Genomic DNA, 21,752 nt, shown 5'->3' on the forward strand with positions numbered 1-21,752 from the left:
AGCAGGAACAATCTGCCCTAGAAACCGAGATCTTGGGACTTGTCCACAAAAAGGTTCTTCAGGAGGTCCCGGTTCAGGAGGAAGGAGAGGGGTTTTACTCCCCCCTCTTCTTAATCCAAAAACCGGATGGTTCTTGGAGAACTATTATAAATCTAAGGAAGCTCAACCAATCCATAGAGAACTACACTTTCAAGATGGAGTCTATAAACACGACCATAAAACTTCTCTTCCAACACTGCTTCATGGCAGTAATAGACTTAAAGGATGCTTACTACCATATACCAATACATCAGGAATATCGGAAATACTTGAGGGTAGCTCTCTATATTCAAAATCAGGTAAAGCATTTTCAATATACAGCTCTTCCATTCGGCCTGTCTACAGCCCCCAGAGTTTTCACCAAAGTGATGGTGGAAGTGATGTCATACCTCCGGTCCCGGGATGTAGTAATTGTCCCATATCTGGATGATTTCCTGGTAATAGGGAGGTCAGAGTCCCACTGCACTCATCAAATATCAGTGGTAACATCAACTCTAATGGAGCTGGGTTGGATAATAAACATCCCCAAATCCAGACTACTGCCAGTAAAAATACAGTCCTTCCTGGGGTTAATACTGGACTCCGAGCGTCAGCTCTGCCTCCTTCCACAAAACAAAGTGGACAAGATAATAAACCTGACCAGTACAGCAATACGTCAACCCGCAATGACTCTCAGAAAGGCGATGTCCCTTCTAGGCTCGTTAACATCGTGTATACCAGCAGTAGAATGGGCACAATTCCACCTAAGACATCTACAGTGGGAAGTTCTCTCAGCTCAAAGACTGTTAAGAGGGCATTTAGAAGGAAATCTATGTCTCTCCCTGAGCGTAAGGGATTCCCTAGCTTGGTGGACTGTAGAACACCACCTGACAAAGGGGGTCCGGTGGAAAAATCAGGTCATAGACATCATCACGACCGACGCAAGCGGTACAGGTTGGGGAGCTCATCTGAGATCTCACTCTGTACAAGGTACCTGGTCCATACGAGAAAAAAACTATGGATCAAACGAAAAAGAGCTATGGGCAGTGGAGAAAGCCCTAAGACATTTTCTCCCTTTACTCCAGGGTCGCCATACTCGAATCCTAACAGACAATCGAGCAGTGGTGGCGTATGTCAATCATCAGGGGGGAACGAGGTCCAAAGGCCTCATGAATGCGTCAAAACTCCTCTTCCAACTGGCGGAACAACACCTGTTATCTCTGTCGGCACTACACATCAGGGGCATAGAAAACACTCAAGCAGACTTCCTGAGTCGCAGAGGCTTAAGACAGGGGGAATGGTCCTTAAACCCCCAGATATTTCAACAAATTGTCCAAGCCTGGGGCTCACCAGAAATAGACTTTTTTTTCCAATTCTCACAACAAAAAAGTCAGAAAATTCTGCTCCTTGAATCCAAGAGAACATCCCTTCGCAGTAGATGCCCTACTAATACCTTGGAAGTTTTCTCTGGCCTACGCATTCCCCCCGATAGTGATGATCCCAGCTGTGATCCGGAAGATCAGAGAGGATCAGGCGAGGATTATCCTCATAGCTCCATTTTGGCCAAGGAGACCATGGTTCTCCCTTCTAAGACAGATGTCGGTAACAGATCCATGGATTTTGCCAGAAATTCCGGACCTACTAACCCAGGGCCCAGTAACCCACTCTCAGGTGAAGGGCTTCCATCTGGCAGCCTGGAATTTGAGAGGGCGTTACTAAGTCGCCATGGATTCTCACCAGGTTTAATCTCCACCCTGTTGAAAAGCAGAAAACCCATAACTTCTAGAATCTATGGTAGGACATGGAAAAAATTTCTTGACTTTCTGGGTGAACCATTGGGGGAGGTGGCTCCAGTGGGTCCTATCCTAGAATTTCTGCAAGCAGGATTACATCTTGGGTTAGCAACCAGCACCCTTAAAGTTCAGGTTTCAGCCTTGGGGGCCCTGTATAACTGTAATCTTGCCTCAAATAGATGGGTTTCACGATTCATAAAATCTTGCAGTAGATCTCGGCCGGTCGTTATCCCAAAAATCCCTCCTTGGGATCTAAATTTGGTCTTAGAAGCTCTAACTAAACACCCTTTCGAGCCCTTACAGGAGTTATCACCTAAGTTACTTACCCTTAAAACAGTTCTTCTAGTAGCCCTAACATCGGCACGTAGGGTAAGTGATTTGCAAGCCCTGTCAATATCCCCTCCTTATACTCAGGTTTTTGATGACAGGATCGTTCTAAGACCAGACCCGGCTTATCTCCCCAAGGTGGTTCAAAAGTTCCATAGGACTCAAGAGATTACCTTACCATCTTTCTGTAGTAATCCCAAAAATCCAGGGGAACAAAAGTTCCACATGCTAGATGTGAGAAGATCTATGTTACAGTACATATCTATGACTAGTCAGTGGAGGAAAGACCAAACCCTATTCATAGCCTTTCAGGGTAGCAAAAGAGGGTGTGGGGTAGCTAAAAGTACTATTGCTAGATGGATTAGGGAGGCCATTAGTTTATCCTACTCTGCGGGTGGCACTCCGGTTCCTGAAGGCATCAAGGCTCACTCTACCAGAGCCATGGCTACCTCCTGGGCGGAAAAGGCTGAGGTATCAATTGATCAAATTTGCAAGGCTGCTACCTGGTCCTCACCCTCAACTTTTTTCAAGCACTACCTGCTAGACCTTTCCTCCTCTGCTGACCTAACCTTTGGTAGAAGGGTACTCCAAGCGGTGGTCCCTCCCTAAGGTTTCATTCTACAAAAGTCTCTCAGGTGTGCCGTCATGGGGGAAGGGAAAACACCAGGGTTACTTACTGGTAACAGGTTTTTCCGGAACCCATGACGGCACCTGTATATTCCCCCCCTTTATCACCTTTTCGGTGTGCAATATTGTTTTGGGTGCTTTTTTAGTTAATATGATGTGGTGTTGGATTGCCATGTGTACTAACCAGGGGGGCCTCTCATGCTCTGAAAACCAACTGAAGCGAGGGAGAGGTACCGCCCTTTTATTTTCAGTAGGGTTTCCTGTCCTGGCTGGGCGGATCCCCTCTCTCAGGTGTGCCGTCATGGGTTCCGGAAAAACCTGTTACCAGTAAGTAACCCTGGTGTTTTGCACAGTCACACGTCTGGACCCTGAGAGCGTCATAGGCTATGTTGTGAGGTGAAATTTTAGCTCCGCGCTTTCCAATTCACCAAACTATTTTTCCCCTATCTACATAATGGGGAAAAGTGAAAGGAAAAGTGTTGGAGGCAAATTGACAGCTGCCAGATGTGAACAAGGGGGACTTAAAGAGTGAGAGTGATGGCGCCAAAGAGTATATACCGTACAGTTGCTAAGGTGGGACCCCGACATGGGATACTCACCACACACGGGGATATGAACACACACACACAAAATGCGCCACACACTACCACGAGCTTGAACACATATACCACCCTCAGCACACATTTCACCACACATACACCAACCTTGCCACATAAAAGTCGAAACACAAAAGTCGCCGCTCAAAACTCACCACGCGCAAAACTCGCCACATGCAAAAAATAGGCTCACGCAAAACTCACCTCATGGAAAACTCGCCACACGCAAAACTTGCACATGCGGACAAATTGCCACATGCACAAAATTTGCAACACATGCAAAAGTTGCCTCACACAAAACTTGCACATACTCAAAAGGCACCAGACATAAAACTCACCACGTGCAAAACTCGCCATGCGCAAAACTTGCTGCACAGAACTTGCTACACTAACCTGTCACATGCAACTCGACACACAAAAAGTTGCTACACGCATGTTGCCACACAAAACTCATCTCACAAAAGTCGCTACATGCATGTCTCCACACACAACTCAACACACACAACTTGACAAACGAAACTCGCCCTAAAACACACACAAGTCTGGTATTAGCCTTCAAAAATAAAATTCTGATTAATAAGCAGACAAACTACAAGAGCAACAAATGTACCATATAGGAAATACGGCAGCTGTCAGTCACATAACCTGTCTATTATGTGTATGTGTGAGCTAATATATACTGCCAGGGGGAGGGCTTCCTGTTGGCTGGGGATTTATCAGGCGGCCAATTTATCTTACAAATACTGAGGTAAAAATACTGAGCAAATAACGTGTTAACGAGGTCTAATACAGGAGATCACACAGGTATATACTATATACAGGGGAGATGACACACATGTATATACTATATAAAGGAGGAGATGACATACAGGTACATACTATATACAGGAGATGACATACAGGTATATACTATATACAGGAGGAGATGACACACAGGTATATACTATATACAGGAGCAGATTACCTACAGGTATATACTATATACAGGAGGAGATGACATACAGGTATATGCTATATATAGAAGATGACATACAGGTATATACTATATACAGAAGGAGATGACACACAGATATATACTATATACAGGGGAGATGACACACAGGTATATACTATATACAGGAGGAGATGACATACAGGTATATACTATATATAGGAGATGACATACAGGTATATACTATATATAGGAGGAGATGACATACAGGTATATACTATATATAGGAGGAGATGACATACAGGTATATACTATATATAGGAGGAGATGACATACAGGTATATACTATATATAGGAGGAGATGACATACAGGTATATACTATATATAGGAGGAGATGACATACAGGTATATACTATATACAGGGGAGATGACACACACCAGGTATATACTATATACAGGGGAGATGACATACAGGTGTATACTATATATAAGGGAGATGACAAACATGTATATACTGAGGTGAAAATGAGAGGTGTGAGGTGAAAATGAAAAGGTGTGAGTGCAAAATGAGAGGAGTGAGGGAAAATAGTGTGGTGATTGGAAAATGACAGATGTGAGGTCGAAATGACAAGTGTTAGGCGGGAATGAGAGGAGTGAGGGAGAAAATGAGAGGTGTGAGGGAGAAAATGAGAGATGTGAGGGGGAAAATTAAAGATGTGATTGGGAAAATGAGAGGCGTGATGGGAAAATAAGAGAAGTGACGTGCTATAACTAACCACAGATATTTACTATGCCCAGGCAACGCCGGGCTCTTCAGCTAGTTCATGAATAAAAGAAAAGTGAAAATATTAAAAGAAAAATAATTTTGTTTGTATATATACTGCTCAAAAAGATAAAGGGAACACTAAAATCCCACATCCTAGTTATCACTGAAATATTCCAGTTGTAAATCTTTATTCATTACATAGTGGAATGTGTTGAGAGCAATAAAACCTAAAAATTATCAATGTGAATCAGAACGAATATCCCACGGAGGCCTGGAGTTGGAATGATGCTCAAAATCAAAGTGGAAAATGAAGTTGCAGGCTGATAAAACTTCAGTGGAAATGCCTCAAGACCAGGAAATGATGATCAGTAGTGTGTGTGGCCTCCACGTGCCTGTATGACCTCCCTACAACGCCTGGGCATGCTCCTGATGAGGCGGCAGATTGTCTCCTGAGGGATTTCTCAGACCTGAACTAAAGCATCCGCCAACTCCTGGACATTCTGTGGTGCAACGTGACGTTGATGGATGGTGCGAGACATGATGTCCCAGATGTGTTCAATCGGAGTCAGGTCTGGGGAACAGGTGGGCCAGTCCATAACTTCAATGCCTTCATCTTGCAGGAACTGCTGACACACTCCATCCACATGAGGTCTGGCATTGTCCTGCATGAGGAGGAACCCAGGGCCAACCGCACCAGCATATGGTCTCACAAGAGGTCTGAGGGTCTCATCTCAGTACCTAATGGCAGTCAGGCTACCTCTGCGAGCACATGGAGGGTTGTGTGGCCCTCCAAAGAAATGCCACCCCACACTATTACTGACCCACTGCCAAACCGGTCATGCTGAAGGATGTTGCAGGCAGCAGATAACTCTCCACAGCGTTTCCAGACTGTCACATGTGCTCTGCTTTCCTTTATGAAGAGCACAGGGCGCCAGTGGTGAATTTTCCAATCCTGGAGTTCTGTGGCAAATGCCAAGTGTCCTGCACGGTGTTGAGCTGTGAGCACAACACCCATCTGTGGACGTCGGGCACTCGGACCATCCTCATGGAGTCGGTTTTTAACCGTTCGTGCAGACACATGCACATTTTTGGCCTGCTGGAGGTTATTTTGCAGGGCTTTGGCAGTGCTCCTCCTGTTCCTCCTTGCAAAAAGGCTGAAGTAGCGGTCCTGCTGCTGGGTTGTTGCCCTCCTACAGCCCCCTCCACATCTCCTGGTGTACTGGCCTGTCTCCTGGTAGCGCCTCCAGCGTCTGGACACTACGCTGACCGACACAGCAAACCTTCTTACCACAGCTCGCAGTGATGTGCCATCCTGGATGAGCTACACTACCTGAGCCACGTGTGTGGGTTGTAGAGTCCGTGTCATGCTATCACGAGTGTGAAAGCACAACCAACATTCAAAAGTGACCAAAACATCAGCCAGAAAGCATTGGTGCTGAGATGTGGTCTGTGGTCCCCACCTGCCGAACACTCCTTTATTGAGTGTGTCTTGATAATTGCCAATAATTTCCACCTGTTGTCTATTCCATTTGCACAACAGCGTGTGAAATTGATTGTCAAACAGTGTTGCTTCCTAAGTGGAAATTTGATTTCACAGAAGTTTGATTTACTTGGAGTTATATTCTGTTGTTTAAGTGTACCCTTTATTTTTTTTAGCTGTCTGTGTGTGTATATATATTTATATACATAATTGTCTAAGGGGTACTTCCGTCTGTCTGTCCTTCTGTCACGGTTATTTGTTCGCTGATTGGTCTCGGCAGCTGCCTGTCATGGCTGCCGCGACCAATCAGCGACGGCCACAGTCCGATTAGTCCCTCCCCTACTCCCCTGCACTCACTGCCCTGCGCCCGCTCCATAATCCCCTCCACTCACCGCTCACACAGGGTTAATGGCAGCGGTAACGGCCCGCGGTGTAACGCACTCCGTTACCGCTGCTATTAACCCTATGTGTCCCCAACTATTTACTATTGATGCTGCCTATGCAGCATCAATAGTAAAAATATGTCCTGTTAAAAATAATAATAAAAAAAAACCTGCTATACTCACCATCCGCCGCCTTTCTTGCTCCTCTTCACGCTCCCGGGACCGCTCCATTGCAAGCGGCAGCTTCCGCTCCCGTCCCAGGGCTGGTGTGCGACAAGGACCTGCCGTGACGTCACGGTCGGTCATGTGACCGCGACGTCATCATAGGTCCTGCTCCACCACTACACCAGCCCTGGGACGGGACCGCTAACTGCCGCTTGCAATGGAGCGGTCCCGGGAGCGTGGAGAGGAGCGAGAAAGGCGGCGGAGGGTAAGTATAGCAGGACTTCAATGGGCTATAGGTGGCTATGTGGCTCTGTGCTGGGCAATATACGTGACTGGGCAATATACTATGTGGCTGGGCAATACGTGGCTGGCCAATATACTACGTGGCTGGCCAATATACTACGTGGCTGGCCAATATAGTACGTGGCTGGCCAATATAGTACGTGGCTGGCCAATATAGTACGTGGCTGGCCAATATAGTACGTGGCTGGGCAATATACTACGTGGCTGGGCAATATACTACGTGGCTGGGCAATATACTACGTAACTGGGTCAATATACTACGTGGACATGCATACTCTAGAATACCCGATGCGTTAGAATCGGGCCACCATCTAGTGTGTGTGTGTGTATATGTATATATGTATATATGTATATATATATATATATATATATATATATATATATATATATATATATATATATATATATATATATATATACACACACACAGTTAGGTCCATATATATTTGGACAGAGACAACATTTTTCTAATTTTGGTTATAGACATTACCACAATGAATTTTAAACAAAACAATTCAGATGCAGTTGAAGTTCAGACTTTCAGCTTTCATTTGAGGGTATCCACAATAAAATTGGATGAAGGGTTTAGGATTTTCAGCTCCTTAACATGTGCCACCCTGTTTTAAAAGGGACCAAAAGTAATTGGACAATTGACTCCAAAGCTATTTCATGGACAGGTGTGGGCAATCCCTTCGTTATGTCATTCTCAATTAAGCAGATAAAAGGCCTGGAGTTGATTTGAGGTGTGGTGCTTGCATTTGGAAGGTTTTGCTGTGAAGTAAACATGCGGTCAAAGGAGCTATCCATACAGGTGAAACAAGCCATCCTTAAGCTGCGAAAACAGAAAAAACCCATCCGAGAAATTGCTACAATATTAGGAGTGGAACAATCTACAGTTTGGTACATCCTGAGAAAGAAAGAAAGCACTGGTGAATTCATCAATGCAAAAAAACCTGGGCGCCCATGGAAGACAACAGTGGTGGATGATCGCAGAATAATCTCCATGGTGAAGAGAAAACCCTTCACAACAGCCAACCAAGTGAACAACACTCTCCAGGAGATAGGCGTATCAATATCCAAATCTACCATAAAGAGAAGACTGCATGAAAGTAAATACAGAGGGTTCACTGCACAGTGCAAGCCACTCATAAGCATCAAGAATAAAAAGGCTAGACTGGACTTTGCTAAAAAACATCTAAAAAAGCCAGCACAGTTCTGGAAGAACATTCTTTGGACAGATGAAACCAACATCAACCTCTACCAGAATGATGGAAAGAGAAAAGTTTGGTGAAGGCGTGGTACAGCTCATGATCCAAAGCATACCACATCATCTGTAAAACACGGCGGAGGCAGTGTGATGGCTTGGGCATGCATGGCTGCCAGTGGCACTGGGTCACTAGTGTTTATTGATGATGTGACACAGGACAGAAGCCGCCAAATGAATTCTGAGGTATTCAGAGCCATACTGTGTGCTCAGATCCAGCCAAATGCAGCCAAACTGATTGGTCGTCATTTCATACTACAGATGGACAATGACCCAAAACATAAAGCCAAAGCAACCCAGGAGTTTACTAAAGCAAAGAAGTGGAATATTCTTGAATGGCCAAGTCAATCACCTGATCTCAACCCAATTGAGCATGCATTTCACTTGTTAAAGACTAAACTTCAGACAGAAAGGCCCACAAACAAACAGCAACTGAAAACCTCCGCAGTGAAGGCCTGGCAGAGCATCAAAAAGGAGGAAACACAGCGTCTGGTGATGTCCATGAGTTCAAGACTTCAGGCAGTCATTGCCAACAAAGGGTTTTCAACCAAGTATTAGAAATGAACATTTTATTTAAAATTATTTAATCTGTCCAATTACTTTTGGTCCCTTTAAAAACAGGGTGGCACATGTTAAGGAGCTGGAACTCCTAAACCCTTCATCCAGTTTTAATGTGGATAACCTCAAATGAAAGCTGAAAGTCTGAACTTCAACTGCATCTGAATTGTTTTGTTTAAAATTAATTGTGGTAATGTCTATAACCAAAATAAGAAAAATGTTGTCTCTGTCCAAATATATATGGACCTAACTGTATATATATCTAAAAAAAAAAAATATATATATATATATATATATATATATATATATATATATATATATATATATATATATATATATATATATATATATATATATATATATATAATTTGTCTAAGGCTCACTTCCGTCTTTCTGTCTGTCCTTCTGTCTGTCATGGATATTCATTGGTCACGGCCTCTGTCTTTCATGGAATCCAAGTCGCTGATTGGTCGTGGCAAAACGCCCACGACCATTGCCACGACCAATCGGCGACGGGCGCAGTCCGGCAACAACATGGCCGCTTCTTCCTCCCCGCAGTCAGTGCCCGCTCCGTACTCCCCTCCAGTCAGCGCTCACACAGGGTTAATGGCAGCGCTAATGGACCGCATTATGCCGCGGTGTAACGCACTCCATTAACGCTGCTATTAACCCTGTGTGACCAACTTTTTTACTATTGATGCTGTCTATGTAGCCTCAATAGTAAAAAGAACGAATGTTAAAAATAATAAAAAAAAAATCAAATCATTATACTCATCTTCTGGCGCCTTTCCCGCTCCTCGTGACGCCCCGGTGACCGGTCCATGCATTGCGATTTCGCGAGATGATGTAGCGAGACCGCAATGCACTCTTGAGACCGGAGCGCGCGAGGAGCGTCCAGGGGCCAACAGAAGGTAAGTATATAACTTTTTTTTTTTTTAACAGGGATATGATGCCCACATTGCTATATACTACGCGGGCTGGACCATATAGTACGCGGGCTGGGCAATATAGTAAGCGGGCTGGGCAATATATATATATATATATATATATATATATATATATATATATATATATATATATATATATATATATATATAATGTACAGTGGGGCAAAAAAGTATTTAGTCAGTCAGCAATAGTGCAAGTTCCACCACTTAAAAAGATGAGAGGCGTCTGTAATTTACATCATAGGTAGACCTCAACTATGGGAGACAAACTGAGAAAAAAAAATCCAGAAAATCACATTGTCTGTTTTTTTAACATTTTATTTGCATATTATGGTGGAAAATAAGTATTTGGTCAGAAACAAAATTTCATCTCAATACTTTGTAATATATCCTTTTTTGGCAATGACAGAGGTCAAACGTTTTCTGTAAGTCTTCACAAGGTTGCCACACACTGTTGTTGGTATGTTGGCCCATTCCTCCATGCAGATCTCCTCTAGAGCAGTGATGTTTTTGGCTTTTCGCTTGGCAACACGGACTTTCAACTCCCTCCAAAGGTTTTCTATAGGGTTGAGATCTGGAGACTGGCTAGACCACTCCAGGACCTTGAAATGCTTCTTACGAAGCCACTCCTTCGTTGCCCTGGCGGTGTGCTTTGGATCATTGTCATGTTGAAAGACCCAGCCACGTTTCATCTTCAATGCCCTTGCTGATGGAAGGATGTTTGCACTCAAAATCTCATGATACACGGCCCCATTCATTCTTTCATGTACCCGGATCAGTCGTCCTGGCCCCTTTGCAGAGAAACAGCCCCAAAGCATGATGTTTCCACCACCATGCTTTACAGTAGGTATGGTGTTTGATGGATGCAACTCAGTACTCTTTTTCCTCCAAACACGACAAGTTGTGTTTCTACCAAACAGTTCCAGTTTGGTTTCATCAGACCATAGGACATTCTCCCAAAACTCCTCTGGATCATCCAAATGCTCTCTAGCAAACTTCAGACGGGCCCGGACATGTACTGGCTTAAGCAGTAGGACACGTCTGGCACTGCAGGATCTGAGTCCATGGTGGCGTAGTGTGTTACTTATGGTAGGCCTTGTTACATTGGTCCCAGCTCTCTGCAGTTCATTCACTAGGTCCCCCCGCGTGGTTCTGGGATTTTTGCTCACAGTTCTTGTGATCATTCTGACCCCACGGGGTGGGATTTTGCGTGGAGCCCCAGATCGAGGGAGATTATCAGTGGTCTTGTATGTCTTCCATTTTCTAATTATTGCTCCCACTGTTGATTTCTTCACTCCAAGCTGGTTGGCTATTGCAGATTCAGTCTTCCCAGCCTGGTGCAGGGCTACAATTTTGTTTCTGGTGTCCTTTGACAGCTCTTTGGTCTTCACCATAGTGGAGTTTGGAGTCAGACTGTTTGAGGGTGTGCACAGGTGTCTTTTTATACTGATAACAAGTTTAAACAGGTGCCATTACTACAGGTAATGAGTGGAGGAAAGAGGAGACTCTTAAAGAAGAAGTTACAGGTCTGTGAGAGCCAGAAATCTTGATTGTTTGTTTCTGACCAAATACTTATTTTCCACCATAATATGCAAATAAAATGTTAAAAAAACAGACAATGTGATTTTCTGGATTTTTTTTTTCTCAGTTTGTCTCCCATAGTTGAGGTCTACCTATGATGTAAATTACAGACGCCTCTCATCTTTTTAAGTGGTGGAACTTGCACTATTGCTGACTGACTAAATACTTTTTTGCCCCACTGTATATGTACAGACCAAAAGTTTGGACACACCTTCTCATTTAAAGATTTTTCTGTATTTTCAGGACTATGAAAATTGTACATTCACACTGAAGGCATCAAAACTATGAATTAACACGTGGAATTATGTACTTGCCAAAAAAGTGTGAAACAACTGAAAATGTCTTATATTCTAGGTTCTTCAAAGTAGCCACCTTTTGCTTTGATGACTGCTTTGCACACTCTTGGCATTCTCTTGATGAGCTTCAAGAGGCAGTCACCGGGAATGGTCTTCCAACAATCTTGAAGGAGTTCCCAGAGATGCTTAGCACTTGTTGGCCCTTTTGCCTTCACTCTGCGGTCCAGCTCACCCCAAACCATCTCGATTGGGTTCAGATCTGGTGACTGTGGAGGCCAGGTCATCTGGCGTAGCACCCCATCACACTCCTTTTTCGTCAAATAGCCCTTACACAGCCTGGAGGTGTGTTTGGGGTCATTGTCCTGTTGAAAAATAAATGATGGTCCAACTAAATGCAAACCGAATGGAATAGCATGCCGCTGCAAGATGCTGTGGCAGCCATGTTGGTTCAGTATGTCTTCAATTTTGAATAAATCCCCAACAGTCGCCAGCAAAGCACCCCCACACCTTCACACCTCCTCCTCCATGCTTCACGGTGGGAACCAGGCATGTAGAGTCCATCCGTTCACCTTTTCTGCTTTGCACAAAGACACGGTGGTTGGAACCAAAGATCTCAAATTTGGACTACTCATCAGACCAAAGCACAGATTTCCACAATGTCCATTCCTTGTGTTCTTTAGCCCAAACAAGTCTCTTGTGCTTGTTGCCTGTCCTTAGCAGTGGCTTCCTAGTAGCTATTTTACCATGAAGGCCTGCTGCACAAAGTCTCCTCTTAACAGTTGTTGTAGGGATGTGTCTGCTGCTAGAACTCAGTGTGGCATTGACCTGGTCTCTAATCTGAGCTGCTGTTAACCTGCGATTTCTGAGGCCGGTGACTCGGATAAACTTATCCTCAGAAGCAGAGGTGACTCTTGGTCTTCCTTTCCTGGGGCGGTACTCATGTGAGCCAGTTTCTTTGTAGCGCTTGATGGTTTTTGCAACTGCGCTTGGGGACACTTTAAAAGTTTTCCCAAATTTTCGGACTGACTGACCTTCATTTCTTAACCCCTTCATGACCCAGCCTATTTTAACCTTAAAGACCTTGCCGTTTTTTTGCAATTCTGACCAGTGTCACTTTATGAGGTAATAACTCAGGAACGCTTCAACGGATCCTAGCGGTTCTGAGATTGTTTTTTCGTGACATATTGGGCTTCATGTTAGTGGTAAATTTAGGTCAATAAATTCTGCCTTTATTTGTGATAAAAACAGAAATTTGGCGAAAATTTTGAAAATTTCGCAATTTTCACATTTTGAATTTTTATTCTGTTAAACCAGAGAGTTATGTGACACAAAATAGTTAATAAATAACATTTCCCACATGTATACTTTACATCAGCACAATTTTGGAAACAAAATTTTTTTTTGCTAGGAAGTTATAAGGGTTAAAATTTGACCAGCGATTTCTCATTTTTACAATGAAATTTACAAAACCATTTTTTTTAGGGACCACCTCACATTTGAAGTCAGTTTGAGGGGTCTATATGGCTGAAAATACCCAAAAGTGACACCATTCTAAAAAATGCACCCCTCAAGGTACTCAAAACCACATTCAAGAAGTTTATTAACCCTTCAGGTACTTCACAGCAGCAGAAGCAACATGGAAGGAAAAAATGAACATTAACTTTTTAGTCACAAAAATGATCTTTTAGCAACAATTTTTTTATTTTCCCAATGGTAAAAGGAGAAATTGAACCACGAAAATTGTTGTCCAATTTGTCCTGAGTACGCTGATACCTTATATGTAGGGGTAAACCACTGTTTGGGCGCACGGCAGGGCTTGGAAGGGAAGGAGCGCCATTTGACTTTTTGAATGAAAAATTGGCTCCACTCTTTAGTGGACACCATGTCACGTTTGGAGAGCCCCCGTGTGCCTAAAAATTGGAGCTCCCCCACAAGTGACCCCATTTTGGAAACTAGACGCCCCAAGGAACTTATCTAGATGCATAGTGAGCACTTTGAACCCCCAGGTGCTTCACAAATTGATCCGTAAAAATGAAAAAGTACTTTTTTTTCACAAAAAAATTGTTTTAGCCTCAATTTTATCATTTTCACATGGGCAACAGGATAAAATGGATCCTAAAATTTGTTGGGCAATTTCTCCTGAGTACACCGATACCTCACATGTGGGGGTAAACCACTGTTTGGGCACATGGTAAGGCTCGGAAGGGAAGGAGCGCCATTTGACTTTTTGAATGGAAAATTAGCTCCAATTGTTAGCGGACACCATGTCGCGTTTGGAGAGCCCCTGTGTGCCTAAACATTGGAGCTCCCCCACAAGTGACCCCATTTTGGAAACTAGACCCCCCAAGGAACTTATCTAGATGCATATTGAGCACTTTAAACCCCAGGTGCTTCACAGAAGTTTATAACGCAGAGCCATGAAAATAAAAAATAATTTTTCTTTCCTCAAAAATGATTTTTTAGCCTGGAATTTCCTATTTTGCCAAGGTTAATAGGAGAAATTGGACACCAAATGTTGTCCAGTTTGTCCTGAGTACGCTGATACCCCATATGTGGGGGTAAACCACTGTTTGGGCGCACGGCAGGGCTCGGAAGGGAAGGCACGCCATTTGGCTTTTTAAATGGAAAATTAGCTCCAATCCTTAGCGGACACCATGTCACGTTTGGAGAGCCCCTGTGTGCCTAAACATTGGAGATCCCCCACAAATGACCCAATTTTGGAAACTAGACCCCCAAAGGAACTAATCTAGATGTGTGGTGAGGACTTTGAACCCCCAAGTGCTTCACAGAAGTTTATAACGCAGAGCCATGAAAATAAAAATAAAAAATTATTTTCTCAAAAATGATCTTTTAGCCTGCAATTTTTTATTTTCCCAAGGGTAACAGGAGAAATTTGACCCCAAAAGTTATTGTCCAGTTTCTCCTGAGTACGCTGATACCCCATGTGTGGGGGTAAACCACTGTTTGGGCACACGTCGGGGCTCAGAAGGGAAGTAGTGACTTTTGAAATGCAGACTTTGATGGAATGGTCTGCGGGCGTCACGTTGCGTTTGCAGAGCCCCTGGTGTGCCTAAACAGTAGAAACCCCCCACAAGTGACCCCATTTTAGAAACTAGACCCCCCAAGGAACTAATCTAGATATGTGGTGAGCACTTTGAACCCCCAAGTGCTTCACAGACGTTTACAACGCAGAGCCGTGAAAATAAAAAATCATTTTTCTTTCCTCAAAAATGATGTTTTAGCAAGCATTTTTTTTATTTTCACTTTCAACAGCCAATCAGAGCGATCGTAGCCACGGGGGGGGGGGGGGGGGTGAAGCCACCCCCCCCTGGGCTAAACTACCACTCCCCCTGTCCCTGCAGATTGGGTGAAATGGGAGTTAACCCTTTCACCCGATCTGCAGGGACACGATCTTTCCATGACGCCACATAGGCGTCATGGGTCGGATTGGCACCGACTTTCATGACGCCTACGTGGCGTCATGGGTCGGGAAGGGGTTAAAGTAATGATGGCCACTCGTTTTTCTTTAGCTGCTTTTTTCTTGCCATAATACAAATTCTAACCGTCTATTCCAGGGGTCCCCAACTCCAGTCCTCAAGGCCCACCAACATGTCATGTTTTCAGGATTTCCTTAGTCTTGCCCAGGTAATAATTGCATCACCTGTGCAATGCAAAGGAAATCCTGAAAACATGACCTGTTGGTGGGCCTTGAGGACTGGAGTTGGGGACCCCTGGTCTATTCAGTAGGACTATCAGCTGTGTATCCACCAGACTTCTGCTCAACACAACTGATGGTCCCAACACCATTTATAAGGCAAGAAATCCCACTTATTAAACCTGACAGGGAACACCCGTGAAGTGAAAACAATTCCCGGTGACTACCTCTTGAAGCTCATCAAGAGAATGCCAAGAGTGTGCAAAGCAGTAATCAAAGCAAAAGGTGGCTACTTAGAAGAACCTAGAATATAAGACGTATTTTCAGTTGTTTCACACTTTTTTGTTAAGTACAGTATGTGCTTATACTCGAGTCGTACCCAGGGGTTGGCAGGGGAGGTGGAGCAGCAGCTGTGTAATCACACTCACCTGCTTGAAGCTTATCAAGAGAATGCCAAGAGTGTGCATAGCAGTCATCAAAGCAAGAGGTGGTTACTTTGAAGATTATGTATGTATGTGTGTGTGTATATATATATATATATATATATATATATATATATATATATATATATATATATATATATATATATATATATATATATATATATATATATAATTTTTTTTTTATTTTTTTTTTATTTTTTATTTTTATTAAAAATAGAAATCCTCTTCCTCAGTCAGGTGCCAGCGGTGATAACTGTGCTGCCTGATCACATATGTAATGTGTACGGTACATAATTAATTTGTTTCATGTCATCCTGATATTACAGAAGAAATCCGTTTGACAAATGGCGCAGGCCGCCCCTGTGCAGCAGTAGCTATTGGTGATCTGATAGCTAATACTGCGCAGGCTCCACCATCTTGGAGGAGGATTTTTTATTTTATTTTTTTTTTTTTTTTGCTGACAGGTTCCCTTTAAATAATTTTTTGTGCTAAATAATGATTTTTCTGTATTTTTATCGATTATTCACCATTGATGTCACCTCTGTTCCCAATGAAAAAGGTGAAATTGTGAAAATTTTGAAATTGACATTCCATAGATTACAGAACCAACATTGTCAGATTTCACAAAACGAAGTCTGTAGCAAGTGAACAAAACGTATCACATCCAATCCACTTGCCTACCTCTGTGATCTGTAAAATCCACAGCCGTTTATCCCGTGTGAATTTCTCCTGTAGGCTGGATTCACATGTAGTATGTTTATATAGTAGGAAAGAAAATTGTGTAGATGTATGTAATGCATTTCTGTGAACTAAAGAAAAAAAATCAGCAAATGGAAGATGAATTACATTTGTGTATAATTTATCTGCGGAAATAGTGTTTCAGAATCGCATCATACACTTCTTTGGTAATGGAAATTCTGCTTGATAATCTACCACAAAATCCACAGCAGTAATTTAGCAGCAAAATGCAAACAGAACAAAAATGATCACATCTCCATGAATCTTTTTTTTTTTTTTTTTTGCAGAGTCATTTATCAGAATCGCCCATACAATCTATGGGTCCATGAAAACCAGACAGCACACAGCTGTGCAATCCCAGTGCTGTCTGTGATTAACATTGTAATGTCCAGGAGACGCTTTACAATGCATTTTTTCATGTGTCACTGCTGAAACGCTGATGGTAAAAGTGACACTGATGAAAATTCGATCAAAAACACTGGCGATACTTGAATCTTTTCTGCATACATCAAAAATCACAGATAAATGTATTGGCGCACCAAAATAGTGATTTTATACTGTGTGTGTGTACTGTACATGAGGGTTATGGTGTGTGTGTGAACTGTACATGAGGGTTATGGTGTGTGTGTGAACTGTACATGAGTGTTATGGTTCCCTCCTTGTCTATGCGCACTTTGTCCAGGCCAGCTTCCTCAGACCGGATCTCACTAGTGCTGAGCCTCGCTCCTATCCTCTCCTCCTTTGGGTCCTGGTTAGACACATAGAGAGGTCAGTCACTAGAGTAAGGCTACGTTCAGACTAGCGATGTGCTAGTGTGCGTCGGGTTAGCGTCGGGCGACGCAGCGGCGACGCATGCGTCATGCGCCCCTATGTTTAACATGGGGGACGCATGCGTTTTTGTTTGTTGCGTTTGGCGACGCATGCGTCTTTTTTGCCGCAAGTGTCGGACCAAGAAAACGCAACAAGTTGCATTTTTTTTGCGTCCGATTTTCGGCAAAAAACGACGCACTCGTCGCAAAACGCAGCGTTTTTGCGTGCGTCGTGCGTTGCGTCGCCGACGCAGCGGCGCACAACGCTAGTCTGAACGTAGCCTTATGGAGCATCCATGTGAGGGACAGCATAGAAATTAATAGGAAGACCTTTTTGGAGAGGATTCTCTCAGGAAAAATAATCTTTGTGTGCACTTAGCCTTGGACATCTATATCCTTTTTGAAGGACATTACGGAGTCTGCCTATAATACTTTTCAAAGAAATAAGACTTTGATTTGGAGGGAAGCCCAGGTTTTTCTGCCAGTTCTCTCCAGTCCTATGTGAAGGTTCTCCATGTGTCTGCACCAGTAGCTCGGAGCTTTGCTCATACTTTTGTACTTTGCTCCGAGTAGTTTCCATTGACGCTGCTGATGATCTATAGTCTAGTAATAGCTCATTTTAGTTTGAAGAAATTGAGTTTTTATTATCTGTTGTACCAGTGTGATGTCTGATTAGATTTCTGAATCAACATATTTTCCTTGGCTGTGGCCTCACCTCTGCTCTAATAAAGCCCTGATTATGGATCTTTGTGATAGAGCTCACATTGAATTGAATGGGCATAAACTATATATGTTTGCTTGTGGGTTTTTTTTTTGTGTTCTTTCTTTTCATCACCGATTCCATAACAGTCTGACAAGGTTAAAACATTGGCATGCTGTAATAGGCACTCTGTTCGTCACCAGGGCTGTGGAGCCAGTAAACCGAACCACCGACTATGACTTCAACTCCTCAATTTCCCTGATTTTCGAGTCTGACTTCACGACTCTGACCCCACAGCACTGGTCACTACTGAGCATGTGCATAAAGTGCAGCACAGATTCACCTCCACTACGACTCCACAGCACTGGTCACTACTGAGCATGTCCATAAAGTGTAGCACAGATTCATCTCCACTACGACTCCACAGAGCTGGTCACTACTGAGCATGTCTATAAAGTGTAGCACAGATTCATCTCCACTACGACTCCACAGCACTGGTCACTACTGAGCATGTGCATAAAGTGCAGCACAGATTCACCTCCACTACGACTCCACAGCACTGGTCACTACTGAGCATGTCCATAAAGTATAGCACAGATTCATCTCCACTACGACTCCACAGAGCTGGTCACTACTGAGCATGTCCATAAAGTGTAGCACAGATTCATCTCCACTACGACTCCACAGCACTGGTCACTACTGAGCATGTGCATAAAGTGCAGCACAGATTCACCTCCACTACGACTCCACAGCACTGGTCACTACTGAGCATGTCCATAAAGTGTAGCACAGATTCATCTCCACTACGACTCCACAGAGCTGGTCACTACTGAGCATGTCCATAAAGTGTAGCACAGATTCATCTCCACTACGACTCCACAGCACTGGTCACTACTGAGCATGTCCATAAAGTGCAGCACAGATTCATCTCCACTACGACCCCACAGCCCTGGTCACTACTGAGCATGTACATAAAGTGCAGCACAGATTCATCTCATCTGAAAGCCGAGATCCTTAGATCAGGAAGAGAACAGACGGATGTTTCAGAACTTTCCCAAATTCTTGTGAAAACATTTCCAGCACATCCTGCACTGAACTACTGTACCTAATTTATTATGTATTTTAGGAGTCGGTCCAACTCTGACTCCGCTAAATGGACTCCTACTCCACAGCCCTTTTGCCACCACATGGTTAACCTATGGCTCTATACACTCAGTTTTGAAGTGGGATCGAGCACTAGGGCCTGGATAACACAGGACAGTTTAGTTTTGCATTCTCTTTACAACTGAAAGCTCAGGTGAGTTTTGGGAGCCCCCCATACTCTATAGATATAATGTTATGAGTATGGGGAACTTGGTGTTTTCACAGCTCCTATCCTCCTGTGTACCATATCGTTTATACCCAAACCATTCATGGTCATACATAACGCAAGGATCCATAATCATCTGGCTGTGTATGTGGCCCTAAAGCTTTATTAGGGCAGTGGTGCACCCACCGCCATCGAAAATGTTTTGTTTTTGTTTGTTTTTTTAGAAATGTAATTTGACATCAAACTGGCGATACAGATAATGGAAACTCCATGACTTGGGCTACGCTATGTTGTCAGTGTTAGGCTATGTGCACACGTTGCGGAATGTGATGCAGAATTTTCTGCACCATATCTGCATCTCCTGGCAGAATCCGCAGGTGCAGATTTTCTGCGGATTTGGTGAGGAAAAGCTGCAGATTTTGTGCGAAATTTGTGTGGATTTTGCCCCTGCGGATTTCTAACAAGGGTCCAAATCCGCTGCAGTTCTGCACAAAAGAAGTGACATGCACTTCTTTTCAATCCGCTATGGAATCTGTGCGGATTTTTCCGCACCATTAGCATAATTGATTTACATTGTACTGTAAGTCACATTGCAGAACTGCAGCGTTTCTGCGCGGAAAAATCCGCTGCGGATCCGCACCAATTCCGCATCGTGTGCACATGGCCTTATGTGTTTCAGTGTTTTGTCAATGACTGGGTTATGTCTTAAAGGGAAGTTGCCACCAGTTTTCTTGTATTTTGTTTTTTTTTGTGTGAAATTAAGCTTAAAATAGTAATTAAAATGTATTAATGCAATGTTTGCACTATTTGCAAACATTTCTATATGAAAAATATTATATATTTTTCTACAAATATACATATTTACCACTAGGGGGAGCATTTTCCGTTTTAGACCTCAAGCAGCTATAGTAAGATTTACCAGCAGCAAAATTGGTAACTGCTGACATCACCATTTCGCTCCCCTTTAGGGTGGTCTAATATCCCTGGGGTAGACTGCAGAGCAGCATCACAGGGCAGCACCATTTTGTGTGTGACTGCCCTGTGACCTGCTATCACCAGCAGTTACTGCATCAGAGGAACAGCTTGTTTACAGAGGAGCAGAACACAGTGGGCCCAGCAGCATTTTTTGTGAATAACATTCTTGCCATCCCCCTTCCCCCACCTTAATCCCTGTCCTGTCAGCTGCCCTGCTCTCTCTCTCCAGGTGTCACCTCCCTCTCTGCAGGCTGTGAGTGCAGCTTACCTGAGATCACAGGGACTGTGTGTGAGGGGGAGGGGGAGACATGGCAGGAGAAGCACACAGGGCAGCCTGTGAGGAGCTGAGGACGTGTGCCTGCTTGGAGTACAGAGGAGCAGTGAGGGCTTCTGTCCTGCGATAGAGAGCACAGGGCTATAATAAAATGGCAGCTAGTCACACCTACAGCAGTGAGTTGTGCAGCCCACAGAGGTGTGCCCAGCTCACTGCTAATGCTGCTGCAATGTTACAGATAGGAGATAATAGACCAGCACGGACCCTATGTCCATGGGGTGCCGTAATCTGACACTGATAGGGCCCTGCTACTGCTGCAAAACCAAGATGTCAGCCCCCAGTGCATTCTTTAAACTCGTATAACACATGAAATCTGTTTCACATCCATTTCAAACTTGCTTATAGCAACATGCTATGCTACATTACAGTGATTTATTAATGACCTACAAAGGCGGTACCTTCCTTTAAAGCCTGGAAAATGGGATTCAGACGTTTGTGCTGACTGGGCCATTGACTGTATTGATGCAGTCACTGTGTGCTCTCAGACATCACTTTTGGCAGTTTTGGAACCCGACTCACTCAAATAAGCATATACGGATGAAAGTGATGTCTGTCAGCTGGTCCTTTTTTATAGTATTTAAGATCTTTCTTTATGCTCTAGGCAAATATATACTTAAAGCTTGAAGAAGAAAAAAATAGTCGACATTGACATTTCAGTCCATATTTTAGGGATACCAGATGAAAGGATTGTCTCACTGCGTATGCAGTACAGCCCGTTGTCATGTTCTCATGGTGGTGTTTCGCCAGCTTTTC

At 43.6% G+C, this 21,752-nt stretch overlaps 2 protein-coding genes across 4 annotated transcripts in view; one reads left to right on the forward strand and one right to left on the reverse strand.

Annotated features, from left to right (window-relative positions):
* LOC138664928 (uncharacterized) overlaps positions 1 to 21,752 on the reverse strand; it is a 386,930-nt gene that overhangs the window by 214,959 nt on the left and 150,219 nt on the right. The gene's annotated exons all lie outside the window — the stretch shown is intronic.
* The window catches only part of ITCH (itchy E3 ubiquitin protein ligase), a 159,670-nt gene that overhangs the window by 41,050 nt on the left and 96,868 nt on the right, over positions 1 to 21,752 (forward strand). The window lies entirely within an intron of this gene.

Source organism: Ranitomeya imitator, chromosome 2, assembly GCF_032444005.1.
Source record: "Ranitomeya imitator isolate aRanImi1 chromosome 2, aRanImi1.pri, whole genome shotgun sequence".
Lineage (NCBI taxonomy): Eukaryota > Metazoa > Chordata > Amphibia > Anura > Dendrobatidae > Ranitomeya > Ranitomeya imitator.